Consider the following 18,295-nt stretch of genomic DNA (forward strand, 5'->3'; position numbering starts at 1 on the left):
TCTGGCCAAGTGGTACATGACTTCAATTTACCCCAAGACTTCTGATTTTAATTTAAATCAAATGATCAAGGTAATGGTTCCCATGTGTCTCCACTAGAAAGTTACTTTTTCCTCCTGTGTAATTAACAAGCTGCGTTATAGGGAGATACTTTGAGACTATGCAAATATCCCATTCCTCATCAAACTTTCTCACTCAATAGATCAAACATCCATTGATGTTTCCTGGTTGGATTAATAATTACTATGATGATTGCCAATTGATGATTTTCTAATTCCATCATTCCTCCTGTATTTGTTAGTTCGAATTCTACTTTAAGGAGAAAGTTTTACTTTTTCCATTTATTTATTCATCTGTTTACTTATATCAGTAGGAACTCATGGGTTCCTATTTTGTTTAATAGATTATATTACTGTCATTATTCATTTTTATGCCAAGATTGTCCCCATTTGGCCAGTAGGAGCTGCCTCATGCTGGCTTCTATGTTCTCTTGACAGAGTCCCATCTTCTCGGGCCCTTCTTTACTTTCTGGCACAAAGTGTTCCAGCCTCATCTAGTATTTTCCCTGCCTTAGCTTTGGAATCAGCCATTTCTCCAAGGAACTCTGAGTCCTTTTAGTTAGGACTTTAGGAACCAAGATGTGGCACTAAATGTGTTGTCCGTTACTGGGTGGCACTGCCCCAGGCTCTCTCAGTAGACAGATCTAGGATATATTTATGTCTGAATTTATACTGAGTTTACACAGACACCTCTAATTCCATTCCATCGTCAAAGGGCTTATTCTAGATTTCTCCTTTCCACATTTGTAACTTCCATCTTCAACAGTGAGAAATTTCTTTCCCATATTGGCCTCCATATACATGGTATCCATAAGTCCAGAAATATAGTTCAATATACATAGTCATCAGAGGCATCTTCAGTCTGTAAGACACTTTCTATGCTTTTCTTACAGACACCCTATATTTGTTTATTTTACAAATAAATGTGGAGACTGTCCCCCATTCCTGCTACTGCTTGCTGTGCCCCTCCCAACCTGCAGAAATGCTCACAGCCCTCAAAAGGCTGCTGACCTCCTTATCCCACTCCCACGGAGTGTCACAGAGCTAAGATTAACCCCTTGCTGGCATCGCTCTGATTCATTATTGGGTCAAAAGAGTGTCTGAATCCTCCTTCTTCACCATGAATTGAATGACCAAAGGTCCCTGCTGTCATCAGAGTCTTACTGAGTGCGGGAATCCATCAAGAAAGTGGGAGAGAGAAAGGCTTGTCTTGCTACACACACGTTGTCACTCCAATAGTCCTCTTTGTCCCTCTTAGTTGAGTTACTGGGCTCATTTCCACTGGCGGCCCTTTGTTTCTGTTGCTTCCTCTCCTCGAACACACTCCTCACCCTTCCAAGATGCTTCAGCTCCATCCTGTCTACAAAGTCTGCTTGGGGTGCCACGCTCACTCTCAGGAGCTCTCTTGGGTTCCCTGCTACTCTGTTCCAGACATCCCACTTAGCCCTAATCCATATGCAATTATTTATTATTCTCTGCATCATAAGTATTAGTACAGCAACCTCTATAACTGCTTCGCCATGTCCTGAGGACAAGACTGCTTTATAGCCCCCCTATATACAAAGGAGTATTGTTTACCCTTCAAAAACAAAGAAATTCTGACACATGCTACAACATGGATGAACCTTGAGGGCATTATGCTAAGTGAAATAAGCCAGACAGAAAGACAAATGCTGATGCTGTATGATTCCACTTATATGAGGCACTTGGAGTAGTCAAATCCATAGATACAGAAAGTAGAATGGTGGTTGCCAGGGGCTGGGGAGGAGCAAAGAATGGGAGTTATTGTTTAATGGCTACAGAGTTTCAGTTCTGCAAGAGACAAAAACTGTTCTGTGGATGGATGGTGGTGATGGTCGCCCAACAATGCATATGGACTTGATGCCAGTGAAGTGCACCCTTAAAAATGATCAAGACGGTAAATGTTATGCTGGGTGTATTTTACCACAATTAAAACAAAAAACTTATCTCCTCATCTGTAAGATGTGGATGCGGTGGTTGTGAAAATTAAAAGAAATAATATACATAAAGCACCAAGCACGAGGTTCGGTATATAGTAGGTGTTTAATAAATGATGATTATCATTATGGTTCTACAAGGTGCTCAGGAAATATTGGATGAGTTGATTAATTCATTAAGGGATGTATTTTTTCTCCTTCAAGAAAAGCTTTCTGAGTTTTGTCCACTGGGGAATGGAGTGGGTATGTTGGAAGAGTTTGGCTGGACTTTTGTGCAGAGGTGAGTAGGGGCTGCCAAGAGAGCATGTGAGTGACCGCATTGCAAGGGGCCCTCCCACTGCCTGCAAACTCAGTCCATTAGACTCATTTCTCTGGCAAAAGCATCACCTTCCAAAGGCCCCTCTGTAGCAGTACATATGTCAACGTAGAGGGAGAATTCATTAGCACCCTAATCCCCATTAGCGAGGAGTGTGTGGCTGGATTATCTTGCTGTCTCCTAGCAGGAAGCAGGAGCCTGCAGAGAAGGACATCGGTTAGGCATATTGTGATGGGGGAGAGGAGTGGGAAAGGCCGGGAGAACGGCGTGTGGTCCAGAGGCAATGCCCAGATGGAGGCTGCAGACAGCTCCTAAGTCCAAAGAAAAAGCCCACGTCAGAGCTGCTCTTCTCTCTTGACCACCTGCTCCGATGATGTCCACGGTCGGCATGTCACAGCCTACAGTACCCATGGTCTTGTTGATTCTTCCAACAGCTTTGTAAGGCAGGTATCATGGCTCCTTTTACAGAGAGGAGACTGAAGCTCAAGGCAGCCATGTGGCTTTAGGGGAACATTGAGAGGGCAGCGAGGACTCAAATCGGGTCTTCCAATTTCCCCTTTTGGCATTCTTAGCCCAACTGGTATCGGCACGCTACGAGTAAGAGCTCACGTTTAGCACGGCTGTAGGGGTCAGCAATCTCTATTACTGTTATAACTACTGCCACCATCATGGGCACTGTTGGAAGCAGTTGACATGTACAAGCTCATTTAATCTCTATAATAACGATACTATGGAGGGGTGATCATTATCTTCATTCTCCAGATGAGGAAAGAAACGGGATTCGTAACCACAAAGCCAGCAAGGGTGTAACCAAGCACCTGGCAGTCTAGATGAGACAGCCCACGAGGACATTCTCCATGGAAAAGTCACTTTTCCAGCAGCCCCACGTGGTTACTCCAATGGGCGCATGGAGGCCGCCGGCAATTCACCGCTCCTCGGACGCACAATATTCATTCTTCAGCTGCCCACCAAGACCTGCCCCCTGGTTTCTGGGTGGACTTTTCTCCGAGATGGGGGGGATCTCATCCCTGTGCTGGTTCTTTGGGACATTTGGGTCTAACTAAACTGTAATCTCCATTGCAGTGCAGATCACCAGAAAATCATATTTGTCTCTTAGAAAGTTTGATTAAAAGAGAGTGCTATTTGTCCTGCTGATTTTAGGAGCTTTAACCTGATCATTATTTTATTTTGTGCATTCTTCTTATTTTAATATTTATGTATTATTTATAGCTTAAGTATATACTTATATGTTTTAACAATATTTATATGTTAAAATATTCTTACAATATTTTTAGAAAGTTTCATTTTGTTTTGCGTTATCTTAGGAAACATCATTTCATAATACTTAAAGTACAGAGTAAGCATCCACCAAAGTTATCTTTGTTAGTTGTTATGTAAAGTTTTAGTCCACCCTTCAACCATCCAGAAAATGCTTTAAAAAAATTTTTGTATACATAACATATATGTGTGTTGCACATTAAACAAAATAAAATGTTTTAAATATTTAAGTGGAATATGAGAATTTTTGCAAATTTGGGGGCACCAGGGGTATCTCATAGCCCAGGTTTTCCAGAACGGTGAATTCCTGGCATCCTATGAGAGACCCTTGGCTCCGAGCTTGGGGATTTGGTTAATTGTAAGAAGTCCCAACTCATACCTTAGCCCATTGAATTGCTTTGAAATTACTGGAATGGGGCACTCCACTTAATCTTAGTTCTTTATACCCATAAACCATCCTGCCAGTGGGGCAGGAGGAGGAATTACCGCCATTTATTATCTGGCTGTGATGTGTGTACGTACATGCAAACACAACTCTCTTCTTCCAAAGGAAAAAGACTAGCATGCCCATGTGAGTTTAACTAAAGTGTTTCCTGGAGCGAAGCAGAAGTCAGGTGAGAGCGGATGCTGGCTAAGACAGGGGCAGGTGGGCACGATGCTGTCCAGGAGCTGAGCCGGGACTGAAGTGCCCAAGAGCCTATGCCTTTGCTTCTAGGCTACAGCTCAAACCGGATTTCCAAGTGACGGGTGGAGGCAAGGGGATGCATCAATTCATCATGACAAAATGACCCATTGAGAATACTTTGCTGGCCAAAAAAACCCCAAAAACAAAAACCAACAGCAAAGACATAATCTTGAAATTTAGGAATGCTATTTTTCACATGGTTAACTGTTTTTCAAACAAGTGAACACTGAAAATAGAAGCCATTTCTGACAACGGGCTGAGAAATATGTGTTTGGCACACATTTATCAGTGATGCAAGTCTGCAACTGCGGTTTTCACTGCATACGATGCTCAGGACTTCTTGCCACGAGCCCAGGGTGCAAACAACACAAGAGCCTTCACTGAGCCTAATTTTATCTCCGTCTGCACCTCATTACTGTGTGGTAGCTTGTTTCGTGCAAACAATCACCGGTTTCTAGCATAACAAGGAGGCCCGTGGTGTCTGTATCGAACATATTCCTCAGAGAATGAGAAATCTCCAACCGGGAAAGAAGAGATTCTTGTTAAGCCCTGGAAATAGGCTGAAATGTAAATGTGGGTTCCCTTCCACACGTGCCTAATTACCCATAAATGTCATTAAGTTGAGAAATGTTTTCCACCAAATTAACTTTGACTCATGATGTCTAATTAGCGGGAGAAGCTGGAAGATAACAACTTATCAGTCACTGTTTAAGAAAACATGTTCAACGGGTGACTTTTGGCTAGCGGCAATGTTGAACCAGGTATTGTAACTGTCAAAATCATGCCTGAGCCTAGCAATTAAGCACAATGTCTCTGTTTTGGTGCCAAGAATTTTACAACTCCCGCACAGATGTTGTTTAAAAATTGCGATGACTAGGATCTTCCTAGGAATCCATTGTGTACCCCCAACGAGAGGTTTATGGTGGAAGGAAAGAAGACAGCGCTGATAAACCCAAACCAGTTTGGCAGAAAACTGGGGGGCAATGTATTTGAAAGGATTGACTCAATTTGTAGTCTTTCTCAAAACTTAAGAAGGTTCTCCTTGGTGATTTAGAGCCAGGAGCATACATAGAGTTCTTTTACTGCTTGCAAAGCTCTTTGCCACACATTCCAGCCTCCCAGCAACCCTGTGAGGTAGGCATCATTGCTGTCTCCATTCTGTAACGGGGAAACTGAGACCCAAGGATCAGGTGATACTTTCCCAGACTCCTACAGCCGGCGAGTGGTGGGGATGAGATTTGAACCCAGCTTTTGGGACTGCAGAGCTGGACTCTTGTCCCCTGCACCCTAAAGCCAGGTGTGAGCCTGCTAGAACTGCCATAATCAATAAAGTGAGTGGCTTAAACAATAATTTTGTATTTTCTCACAATTCTAGAAGCTAGATGTCTGAGATCAAGACTCCACAGGGTGGGTTCCTTCTGAGAGCTGTGAGCAAGGATCTGTGCTGTGCCTCTCTCTCAGCTTCTGGGGGTCTGCCAGCAATCTTTGATGTTCCATAGCTTGTAGAAGCATCACCCTGACCTCTGACTCCATCTCCCCATGTGTCTCTGTGTCCAAACTTCCCCTTTTTTACAAGCACACTAGTAATTTTGGATCCAGGAGCCGTTCTACTCCAGTATGACCTCATCTTAACTAATTGCATCTATAATGACCCTGTTTCCAGATAAGCTCACATTCTGAGCTACTAGGGGTTAGAAATTCAATGAACGCCAATTTGGGGGGACACAGTTCAACCTATAACAGGCCTCCTAGGGCTGCAGCAGACATGCTTAAACTGAGCTCTGTGAACTTCGGTGGGGAGAAATTACACCTTCATTTTCACTAACCTCTAACTGAAATTTTGAATTTGATTACAAATAGAGGGGACAGACCATAATAGTATTTGTCACCAATCAAAATTGCTGATACGTTCAAGTCATGTTATGGTCGTTGGAAATGTCTTGCAATACTGTTTACACATCACTATTTTGAAATTACGTACATACATGACTCACCACTGGGTCTTGTTATTTAACGTGTGTTTTAAAGAAACACATATGTCACAGATCTGTTCTTTAAAAATATCTTCATCGCTGTTATTTCAATATAACTGGTTTCCTCTGTCACCCTGAGTATTTTATTTTTTGCATTTAAAAACATTACTCTGAGGAGTGGTCCAGAAGCTTGATCAGACCACACAGAAAAGGGGAAGTGCCCGGCTCTGTAGCTGCCACATTTAACGGTGAGGAAAAGGATTATGATGCCCTCGCCTGCCCTGTCGCAGGCCGGCCAGTCTGGGGCATTCACACAGAAATTGTGACTGGATGCACACTTGGGTTTCTCAGGGACAACAACAAAACACCTTTTACACATGAGCCAGACATCTGGCTCTGACATCGGTGGGACCTCTGTGCTCTGAGCTCTGAGGGATGTGCCCTGACTTGGGAGGACGGGAAACCTGGGCATCTTCCTTTGCCCAGATAATCCTCGGTTCCCCTCTACTTGGTCCTAGATACTATTTGCACTGTTTATCAATGCACTGTCCCGTCCCCTAAGTTTGTGTAAATGAGTACAACAGTTTCTTGTGTGTGTGTGTGTGTGTGTGTGTGTGTGTAAGATTCGCCCTGAGCTGATATCAGTTGCCAATCCTCCTGTTTTCTTGTTTGAGGAAGATTAGCCCTGAGCTAACATCTCTGCTAATCTTCCTCTACTTTGTATGTGGGACGCTGCCACAGCATGGCTGATGAGTGGAGTAGGTCCGCACCCAGGATCCGAACCTGCTAATCCTGGGCCACTGAAGTGGAGCGCACAGAACCTTAACCACTCAGCCATGGGGCCAGCCCTAACTCTTTCTTAATGAGAACAAGCATGGAAGCCCCCACTATCCATGCAGACGTTGGCAGATACAGGGCGTGCCCCTCACTGCTGGGAAAATGCGCACCCCCAGAAGAAAGCAGTGGGAGGGAGAACCAAACTACAGACAAGGTGCTGGGCTTCCCACCCAAATGCTCCCAAAGCACCCCCAGAACCACACTCACCCCACAGGCTCTCAGCCTCTCACGTGGCTCTCCGTGTGACAGCAGAGGCACCTGGCATTTGAGTTCTGTAATTAACTGTCTTTCTCTCAGCCTTCAACCTGGCCTGGGAATGCTCTTGTAAGTTTGGGGATCCACCGCCTAAAAGCAACAAGGAAAACTTGGAGAGTGTCCTGGAAGGAAGGAAGAGGATGAGGAGGGAGGGAGTAGAAGCAGGATTGCAATGGGCCCTGAAAACATGCAGCTGTAACCCAGAGGGAGTTGCTACAATAGGTAGTAGTTGTTTTTTTTCATCTTAGGGGTGGAGGCAGAACTGCTGAGATGACCCAAAAGAATGGCTTGAGTGTTGGTCATTCTCATTGGGAAGAGCACCTTGAGGACTCAAGTCCTGAGTGGACTCTGAAAGTTCCAGAGAAACGGCCCTTCTGGTAGGTCAGAGGTGTGGAGAGCATTCGCTTTGCAGGTCACCCTCCCTCTGCCACTATGTGTGTGGATACTCTGCAGAGGGGTTGAGTAGTGGCTCCCCAGCATCGGGCCGGCACTCCAGGCCAGAGAACGGACAAAGGACAAGGCCTTTGCCTGCACACCTTCCAAGAGAAGGGGGCACTTTGTGTCCCAGGAGCCCTTGAAATGGGATTGGATTGCCAGACACCAAACCCATTTGAAAGAGAAAGAATGCCGTAGGAAGACATTTGAGATTCCACTCAAACCCCCTCATGGCTGCATTGAGAGAAGATGGAAGGGAGGAGGAAGGTGAGGTCTGGGAAGCACCGAGTTCCTGAAGCTGTGAAAACAGACGCTGGTGGGGAGGAGATGCTCACGGGGCAGCCCTCATCATCAGTCACCCACTATGTGTCCTGCACTGTGACAGGAGCATTGCACTCAGAGACCCGCTTGTCTCTGAGGCAAGTTCTCACCTCCCAGATGAGAAAGTTGGGCTCAGAGACGTGAGGTGACTTATTCAAGTTAACTCAACAAATGTCAGCAGCAAGCGACGAGGCGAGTTCTGTGTGTTGCTAACACGCATGCTCTTCACTGCGTTCAGTGGGAGAGTCAGCGCCAGGGAGAGAGTTATTTCCCCAACCAGAAGGGGAGTCTTTGAAGGCGTGAATTACCTCTTAGTCTCCTCTTTACTCCTCATGCCTGTCGTGGTGGCTGGCACATAGTAGGTACTCAATTAATGATGGTTGATTGACTAAATGAATGCATTTTGGTTTCCTGAGGGCATAGCTTGAGAAGCGTTGTCAGAAAGTGTTCCATATCCCACACCTTTTGAGGGATGTTTTCTACCTGCCAGAAGTGGGGCAAATTTGAAACCACCTCTGGAATTTGGAGGTTACACAGGCCCAAGGAAACCCAGAGCAAGAACAAAGGTGGCCACAGAGGCCTACACGACAGCCCAGAGCTCAGAGTCTTGGAGTCCTGCCGGGGACTATTTTTCCTTGTTTGTTGAATTTATTTATACTACCTACTTCTTTCCAAAAGACTTCGAAAGGACTGCCTGCTGCAGTGGGAGAAGCACCAAAGAAGAACAGGAGACAGAATCCTCCAGAAGTGCAAGGGCAGGGTGTTGGCTTGGCAGGGGGCCTGGGTTCTGCGTGAAGATCTCGACTCGAAAGAGCAAGGGGAAGCTGAATCCACGCCAGGGGAGAAATCAGGATGGGACATCAAGAGTGGAGGGGAGGAAACCCTGGAGGTGCTGGAAAGGGAGCATGAGAGGCCGTGACCACAGAGGCAGGAACCGGGGTAGGCCCGGGCAGGCCATCCCCTGAGACTCACATCCTGCCAGTGCAGACAGCACAGCTCAGACGGCACACCCGGGAGAGGAGGTGGCTGCTGGACGTTTCCCTATGGAGCAGGATCTTGTGCCGCGTAGCGTCTGAGTGCCACAACGAGAGATATTCCTCCCAAATTCCAGGTTCACAAATAGACCCAGCACTCATGTCCTCCAAACAGAAAACCTTGGAACCATGGGGTCCTTCTGGCAAGTTCCTTCCCGTTTTTATCTGGAGGAGTACAATTGAATAAGGGGGATGGGTATTTAGGTTGCAAACTGTTGCCGTGTTTCACTTGGTTGTGTGACCCTTTGGGGCCAGCACTGTGTGTTCTGAGGCTCTTCTGCAGGAGCTCAACGCATAATGGTGAAGAGATTGAGCTTCAAGTCAGACAGTCCTGGTTTCTAAACCTCATGGGGTCTCTGTGCAAAATGGTAAAACACATACGGCACTGAGAATGCCTGGAGCACAGTAAATGCCATTGCTGTTACTACGTCTCGTCTTCAGAGCCCTGGAATTATAGAAGTCGAAGGATGATTGCTTGGAGGGTAAGATTCTCCTTTGCACTGGACTTTCCATCAGGGTGCTGGTTCTTAACCTGCTAGGACGTCACTGATCTCTTTGAGAATCTAATGAAACTATGAACCTTCCCCCCAGAATGGTGCCCACGTGTGTGTGAGTACACACTCATGCACACGCTTTGCCTTCATCCTCAGGGAGTTCATGGCACCCCACCCCAGAGCACATTTGGGAGCTGAGATATGGGTCCCCAGTCAGTCCAGGGGACATGACTTCAACCCAAATGGCATTGCAAAGACCCAACCCAAGCTCCAATCAGACATCAGAACACCTCCCCTCAGCCTGGGGCTCCCAACGCAGGTGCCAAAGACTCTGGACATCAAGGTCACCAGGGAGGTGAAGGGGAAAAGATCTGTATGTGATTCAGAGCCTTTATTTCATTCTACTCATATTTGGAGACAAGGAATTGTTGATGTTTTCTGAATTAATAAGACATTTAAGATATTTTATTTGTTGACAATTTCCAAATAAATGTACTCCAACAAGATTAATGAACATCCTGTCAAACCATGCTCTTTAGTTTGGGAAAGGAGATAAAATGCAAATATGTGAGTGATTGATGCTGGTACGAAGGGAGCTCTATTCTCTAAACACATCAGGGCCACATTGATGACACTGTAAAACTATGATTGTGTGAAGCACGGGTGTGATAACAACAATGGATAACGTCCATCCTGTAGTCCTCTAATCCTCTTTGCCAGGGTCACACAGTTGCCCAACCTGCAGACTGAACTGAAGGAGATTGACCCATATGACTTACGGAACGCATGTGTAGTGCAACTTTTTAAACTAGTTGAAATTCCATGTCATCTTTCTTCTCTTGGAAAAGCAGTGAAGGAACTAACATCATAAAAACTTTGCAAAGGTGAACTGCCCGCTAAAGAGGTCCCGGTGAATATTTACACCATTGTGGAAAAGTGGATGTATCAGTTTGCCATCGCTATGTAACGAACCAAAACGCAGTGGCTTAAAAGAACCATCATTTATGATCACTCCCGCGCCTGCGTGTCTGTGAGTGGGCTGGGGTTTGGCTGATCTGGGCTGGGCTCACCTGGGCAGCCGAGTTCAGACCGCAGCAGCTGGGGTGACCCTGTGACTCACTGAGGGCCTGGGGTTCTGAAGGGGCCACTCTGCTCCACGTGTCTCTCATCCTCCTTGAACCAAGGAGGCCAGACATGTTCTTTTCACGGCATGTGCAAAAGCACAAGGGAGCAGGCCCAGTCCTGCAAAAGCTTTTGAAAGCCTTTGATTGCTTCGGGTCCACTAACGTCCCATCCGCCAAAGTGACAAGGCCATCCAAGTTCCATAGCCATACCTACATGGCTATGGAGGCACGGGGTGACCACGGAGGTTGGGGAGGGGTAAATATTTCTAAACAGTAGATTTCTAAGTAATCTACCATGATGAGAGAGTGGAGGAAAGCTTAAGAGAGGTAGGACATTTTGCAGTGGTTCTCAACTTTGTCTACACATTGGAATCAGTTAGAGAAGCTTTTAAAATACTAATGTGTGGGTCTCACATCAAAGACTCTGTTCCAGGGGGCAGTCTTGGCATCTGGGTCGCAAGATGTAGCCGCGTTTGAAAACCACTCTCTCCAAGACTCCTCAGACCCCTTCCTCAAGGGCAGAGGTTCTCACCCCTGGCTGCATGTGCGAATCTCGTCTGGGGAGTTTCAAAACTGCCAGAACTGGAAACTCCCCAGCATAGTATTTTTTGAGAGCACCCCTGATGATTCTCACGTGCAGCCAGCCAGGGATGAGAACAATGGTTCCCCAAGAGCAGGAGCACCCCAGTTCTGTCATTCATCTGGTTCATGTGTGGTTTATTCTCACACAAATATTTGTTGATCCCATGTGCCAGCCACTGTACAGGGTCTGCTGACACCGCAGTGAGCCCAGATGGACACAGACTCTTCCCTTTCAGAGCCCAGTGCAGGAGAGAGACAATTAGATAGTCTCATTAAAGAATGAGCTAAGGGCTCTGATGGAGAAGAACACAGGTCTGTGACAGTGACAACAAAGAACTCCACACGGGGGAAGTCACAGAAGGCTTCCCTGAGGAGGTGTCCTGGGCATGGGCCTGGCTGTAAACCCAATGAGCCAGTATAGTTAAGTACAAAATATAAGCAGTGTCAGCTTCACATGCTACCCCGTCCCAATGTCATCCCAGTGAACGAAGATGCACCTTACAGAAGGATTTGGAGGGAGATCCAGGCACCTCTGCAGTTAGGCCGAAAGAGCCAGACCTGACAGGCAGACCCATCAGTCACCACATGGTGAGAGGGAAGTAGAGGACCCCTCCCTCCACCGCCCCTCCCCAAGGGCAGCTGTCCTCACTGGACCCTTTGAAAGGACCGAGACCCCAGCTAGAAGTACTGGAGGGGATGATGGACGGGGGATGGTGAGGCTGTAGGGAAATAGAATTGGATGGTGGGGGGCGTTGAGACTATAGGTGTGTGGGGCTGGGAGATTTTCCAATTACAGAGGCATTTCAGCTCCTCGGCTCCAGCAGCCTTGGAGTTCTGGTGGCTTTGGGGACTAGAAGTGCTGGTATGTGGAGCCCAGCTTGCACTGGTGCCCATGGTGAGCATCTCTTCCCAACTCTGTGTTTAGTAACATTCTGTTGGAGGCTCATCCAGCAGCCTTGGAGTTCTGGTGGCTTTGGGGACTAGAAGTGCTGGTATGTGGAGCCCAGCTTGCACTGGTGCCCATGGTGAGCATCTCTTCCCAACTCTGTGTTTAGTAACATTCTGTTGGAGGCTCAGAAAGAGCCATGGTGGGAGTATTTACATCACGGAAATTGGTAAATGCTAAAAATTATGGCTGTCTCCACCCCTACCCCTGGATAGCCAATGGTTAAACCTTGACCGCACCCATGGCTGGAAAGAAATTTTTGCTTGGGAGTCTTTGTTGAGTTTGAGGCTGGTCAAGTTAGAGTTCAGAGGGCAAGAGAAGGGAGCTAACATAGAACCTAGGATGTAGAGGGGAAGGCAAAACTGAGGATAGATTGGGCATTTGGCTAGAAATTCCCCTTGGCTCTACTAGGAACCTGGGAATGTGGGCATAATGATGTAAGAGTTTGGGGCCATTCACGCACTCCACGTGCAATGGACTCTTGAGCAGGTAACTTTTCTAGTCCTCAGAGCGTCTCTAAAATAAAGGAAATCTTTGTCTTATTTCAGGACCAGGCATTTTTTTAGTTAACCTCTAGGGCTAAAATGTATCATTCTAATTATATGCATCCGTGCATGGGAAGTTGACTAACAATATACAGGGAAACTCACAAGCCACACCACTGGTCCTGTCCACAAACCGGGCCATGAAGCTTTAAGCAAATTGCTGCGCTTGTCTGAGCCTTGCTTTCCTCCTCCGTGAAGTGGGTACACACAGGACTGTCCCCTGCCCTTCTCAGAGGGATGATGTGAGGTGGGATGCCATGACAGATGCATCAGGGCCTGAGAGGAGTTGAAGCATCACTGAGGGAGACTTCTTGTGTTGGTTTGGAAGACATTGGATATCTCTGAGAAAGAGGGATTTTATTCCCTATAGAGCTTCTGGAAGAATAAAGACATATGTGACCTAAAGTGGCTTAGGAGCTGTGTCTTGCCCAAAAAAAGAGAGAATGACAGAGAGGAAGAAAGAAAAGAAGGAATGAAGGGAGGGTCGGAGGAAGAGAGAAAGGAAGGAAAAAGAAAATGAAATTTGTACCATCTTCTAGTCTTAAACTCAACAGAGTCACTGGTGTTTCTGGATTGTCCCTAAAAGATTTGGAGACGTGATGCTCAAGACAAGGAATGGCAACACTTATGCCGCAGAATTTAAATAGAGAGTCTTCAGTTGTCCAAGCCACAGAGCTACAAACACGTAAAGATAAAATCTATTGGAGGTACAAAGGTTGGCAAACTCCCCCTTTCAAAAGGAGAATCCTCTTTTTAAACATATGTTGTTATAACAACAAAATTAGGGAAAGGACAGAAACGTTCAATTAAACACCATTTGGATCAGAAACGACAGTAGGAGAGAAACGTGTGGGGGTCCCTGGTGGGTTCTTGGTTTACCCCATTGTCTCCGAGCTCTGCAGCCTGGCACATATGGTTCACAGTGTAATCCAAACGCCCTCACACATGTGGACAAAGAGGCAGCCACATCCCCAATTCCAGACCTGTGCCTTATTTTTAAGGTGTCGGATCATTTTCAACACTATTCTGTGCTGCAAGAAAAGAATCAAGGGGGTAGGGAAGAATTGCGAACAACCAGTTTAAAACACAGCTCTAATGCACACGCAGGAATATGGCTTTATGCTTAGAGAACTGTGCACAGCACAAAGGCCCCTCTTGAGGGTCCCCAGGGCGCAAGCTGTGGCCCCGGGAAAATGCATATATTAGGGCACCCTTCTCCACACCGCAGCATAAGCCAAACACACGGCTAGGGAGAGGTCCTAATTTGCTTCAACTTCTTGAAAAACTGGGGAGAGCCACACTCCAGGGCAATGGATCTCGCTCCTGCAAGTCTCAAAACTTTCTGGCAAGCTGTTGAAGACAAGGAATTGGAGCAACCCAGCACAGAATTCTTTGAATGATGCCGCCCCGCTAACACTCTGGGGGTTCTTAAAAGTTGTTCTTTTTCTTTTCTTTTTTTTTTAATTCTTAAAAGCTCACAGTGAGCCACACAAGTTTCAATACCATACCAATTCAGATGATGAATCCACACAGAGGCCCCCCGGAAGATTTGCAATGGAAATAGCAACCAGCCCTTAACTACAGAACCCAATGTGGCACTTGCAGCATTATTATGGTGTCTGATTTGGAATTCAAATTCTATTCAAGACTGTGGCTCTTTATTACGTTGCTGATAGTCATTACCTTACCCACTGGCCGGCCTTATCTCCTGTGTCGTTTATCCTGGGAGATGGTCTAACTTCATTTATACACAATAAGGAGGCGAACTGACCCGAGGGGGCCACCCAGAGAGATGAAATGTGCAAAACTGAGTCCACCATGCGCCAAGCCCACAACTCCTGCCTTTGGCCCCCGACACTGCCCCAGGCTGGCCTAGGCCACTTGGTCTTTCTGAGCCACGAAACCAAAAAGGCTGTTTCTGCGGCCAAGCCAGGTACCTGTTGACCAGCCTCTCCCCTCCTCCAGTTCAAATCCTCTGTTGCTGTCGCTGACACATGCCTCCTGGCTCATCTGGGTGGCCCAGCCTCATTAGGAAGGGATTTGGTGCCTGTTAGTTAATTGAGCCCCGTTCCCACCACCTGCCACTCGCGGGCCTCATCTGCACACTAACAGCTCCTAATTGTCATCATACGGCAGGGTCCCCGCAACAACTTGAGAACAGACCTGGAGCAGTGCGCACAGCCTCCGCGCTGGTCCAGGAGCACCGTAACAATGTATCCAGGGGCCAGATGTTTGGAGAAGAAAGGCCCCCTGCGCCAAGGACAGTGTGAAAGTTTGCTGTTTATTGTACTCTCCATGCCACTTTACAAATGTGGAGAGGGCCTTCTCAGGGAGACTTCACTTGGGGTGAATAAAAGCCTTCCTCTGGACAGGGACAAGCTCATTTGAAAACAAATCGCTCTGACACGCAGATTGCACGTCATTTAGAAACAGGCTGTTCATCTGTGCACACTTTGAGGCAGCGCATTTGTTTGATTTCTCCCACGCAAAGACCTAAGCAAATGTTTAGGGTGTCAGAGCACCGTTTCAAAAGAGTTGGAGTAGAAAAAGTGCTTGGGTGAGTACCAAAAGCTGATCGGTTCCCTAGGAATGGAGGAGGGAGGAATAGGAAGAAATACAGCATGACACAGAGGGAGAAAGTCCAACACACGGGCGATGTGTAAATAAAAAGAGAGATGGGGAAATACACCATCAAGCTGAAGAGTCAAGAGGGACCATGGCGTAGGTATGGAATACAGATCTAGTGAGAAACAGAAACAAAATCTAAGACGTAGGATTGAGCACTCTACGTCCATAAAGAGAGAGAAAGTGCGGAAGAAGGGAAAGGAGCAAAGTTCTATCATTACAGGAAATTACAGGATGTAGGGGCCCAGGAATCCACATCTGGAAGCTTCATAGAAATCAGATGATGGCAAGTACTATGATTGAGTTTTTTGTTTGTTTGTTTATGATTTTAATTATTTTATTAAGGTCACATGGGTTTTTAACATTGTGTAAAATTTCGGGCATACATTATTATATTTCAACTTCTGTATAGACTGCATCTTTTAACTATAAGCACAATCCAACACATCTCCCTGGGATTCTGAGGTCCCAGGCTCTTGGGACGCCCCATCACCAGGGGATTTATCAGGTCTCTCCACCTGGAACTGGAAGTATTTTTTGCCTAGAGATTTCTAAGTCCTGTCTGCCTTACTAGTCCATCTCTGCTGGATGAGGGACGGGAAAGGAAATGAGGAAAGCCTGGAATGAACCCTACGAGGGACAGAGCACTAAGAAAAAAGGAAGGAGAATAGGAAAAGCTAAACACAAAAGCCTGGAGTACAGAAGGAAAGGTTATCAAGCCATGTGGCTTTAACCACCACAGTCTCTGCCAATTGATAAAATATTCCTCCGGGCCAGACCACGGCATTATCTCCTCACTCCCCATCTCCAGGCTTTCGGAAATAAACAGAAAGTAAAAACCCGAGCTGGTGGTGTGGTTTTTTAATAAACCAAGTGCTAGAAATAATTTCCTCCTTCCTAGAGAGAGAGAGAAACTGAGCAAAACCTGAAATGGAGAAAGCCAGGGTATTTCAAATCACTTTCAGAAGAGGTTTCAGAATAGTTAGCAGCAGGAACATCGCCTTCAGAAAAGCAGCCATTCTCCTTAGCTTCCCCACAGGCAAACATCGGGCTGAGGGCAGTTATATTAACTAAAGACCCCACAGAGCTGGGCGAGCAAAGTTACATTTTGCCAGAACACAGCATCTCTAACTCAAATATACCTATTCTTTTAGTTTCCTCTGCGAATGTATCAAAGGGATTTTTAAGAAACTTGATACTACTGGTTTTCCTCCCAAGTTTTGATAAAGAGCACTTTCTTGACGTCTTCCCAGAGCTCACGTTTACACCTCACAAGCAAAGCCCTGAAACGTCCTTCGGCATAATCTGCTAATCACACACCTGTGCCTTGTCTGTACTTAATTCTGCCCGTGACACAAAACCCAAACAGCCCGTTTTCTCATCTTTCCGTGCTCTCTCCTGGTTTTCTGGCTCCCCCTCCAGCGTCCCTCTCTGGATGTCACTCACTGCTTTTCCCTGCTTGCTTCCTCCAGCCTGTGAACCCGAGGGGCCTAGTCTATGCTGCTTCCGAGAGCTGGCAGATTTCAGAGGAAAAAAAACCACCCGAGAAAAAAAGAATGGCAGTTTGACACTGCACTGTCACAGTTAAAACGGGCCCTGCTCGTGACCCGGGCTTGGACACCGATGCCTCGTGCCCAATCACAGCTGAGGCTGCATCTGCCACAGTTCACGGACCCGCCGCTCCATGCTGGGGGACCAGATGCCTCTGTTTATGCTCCCCTCCTCCCGGCCTTCTGCCGGACGGCAGCAAGACAGAGCCGCTAGCCATCACTGGACTTCATCTGTTTCCGCAATCTTGTCTTTCAATATATTCTTTCCTCCACCCCTTTCTGTCTCCACACACCCCCAAATGACCAGAAGGGGTATTTCCCTTTTTAAAGTTTGACCCAACAGAACAAAGAGGAGTAAATGACTAACCAGGAGGACAATGTGGAGTGTTCCGAGATCAGGCCAGGATACCACCAGCACCCCGCTCTATTTCGCCACCGACTTCCTGCTTTAAATGTCCCTGTGGTTGTTCACATTGAAGAACCGACTTTAAATGGTGGCTCTTAGCCTTGTTAGTAAAATTGACCTATTGTGCTGGAAGTTGGAGGCTGGGAGAAAGAGTGACAGATTTGAAGCCAGCAGTCAGCTGCCATTTCTTAAAGGTCCTCAGGATGGGTTTAGGTTTTGTCTTTTAAGTCCATCACATTTGCCGCCTCTTGTCTCTCACTGACCCTGAGGGATGTGACTCCCACAGAAGCCATGTCTCAGCATCCCTTTATGACATGGTGAATGGAGCACACAGAGTTATCTGTCCCCAGGGCACAGAGCCAACCCAGTGTCCAGTGGCTGCCTCATAGACTGCCCACCTGCAGCCCCAGCGAGCCAGGCTGGAGCCCCTGGCCCTCCATGCCATGGGAGCACGAGCAGAGCAGACCCAGGCCACCATTTCGTGGCTCCCAGTGTCACCACACATCCAGCCAGAGCGGGAGATAAGGGGGGTTTTCACTGACAAGCGCTCTCTGGTTTCCAAATGTGACGTCCATCCCTCACATGTCAATGGTTGTCCCTGCTGAGGACACACATCCCCATCACTGGTCCTGGAACTCTTCCCCTTTCTCACCGTTATTCCTAATGGAAATGCCTGGGATTTGCCTCCTCTTCTTACTTCCCCTCCTCCAAAGACCCTTCTCTCACCCTCTATCCCCCATACTGGACACTCCTCTTTCCAACATTGAACTTCAGACTGAGTTTTTGCCTAGAAATTGTATTACCCCCAGTGATCACTTCCAGGGGCACTAGAGTCCAGCACACCGCAGGTTACAGTTTTTCTGGGGTGTCCTTC

At 46.8% G+C, this 18,295-nt stretch overlaps 1 long non-coding RNA gene across 1 annotated transcript in view; it reads right to left on the minus strand.

The window, feature by feature from the left end:
• Nucleotides 1-17,681, minus strand: part of LOC139079793 (uncharacterized) — a 31,998-nt gene extending 14,317 nt beyond the window's left edge. The window contains exon 1 of the long non-coding RNA XR_011533729.1: nt 17,383-17,681. This is a non-coding gene — a long non-coding RNA (uncharacterized lncRNA). The remainder of the gene's footprint in view (nt 1-17,382) is intronic.
• Between the last annotated feature and the right edge of the window lie 614 nt (nt 17,682-18,295).

The sequence above is a fragment of the Equus przewalskii genome, chromosome 27, assembly GCF_037783145.1.
Source record: "Equus przewalskii isolate Varuska chromosome 27, EquPr2, whole genome shotgun sequence".
Classification (NCBI taxonomy): domain Eukaryota; kingdom Metazoa; phylum Chordata; class Mammalia; order Perissodactyla; family Equidae; genus Equus; species Equus przewalskii.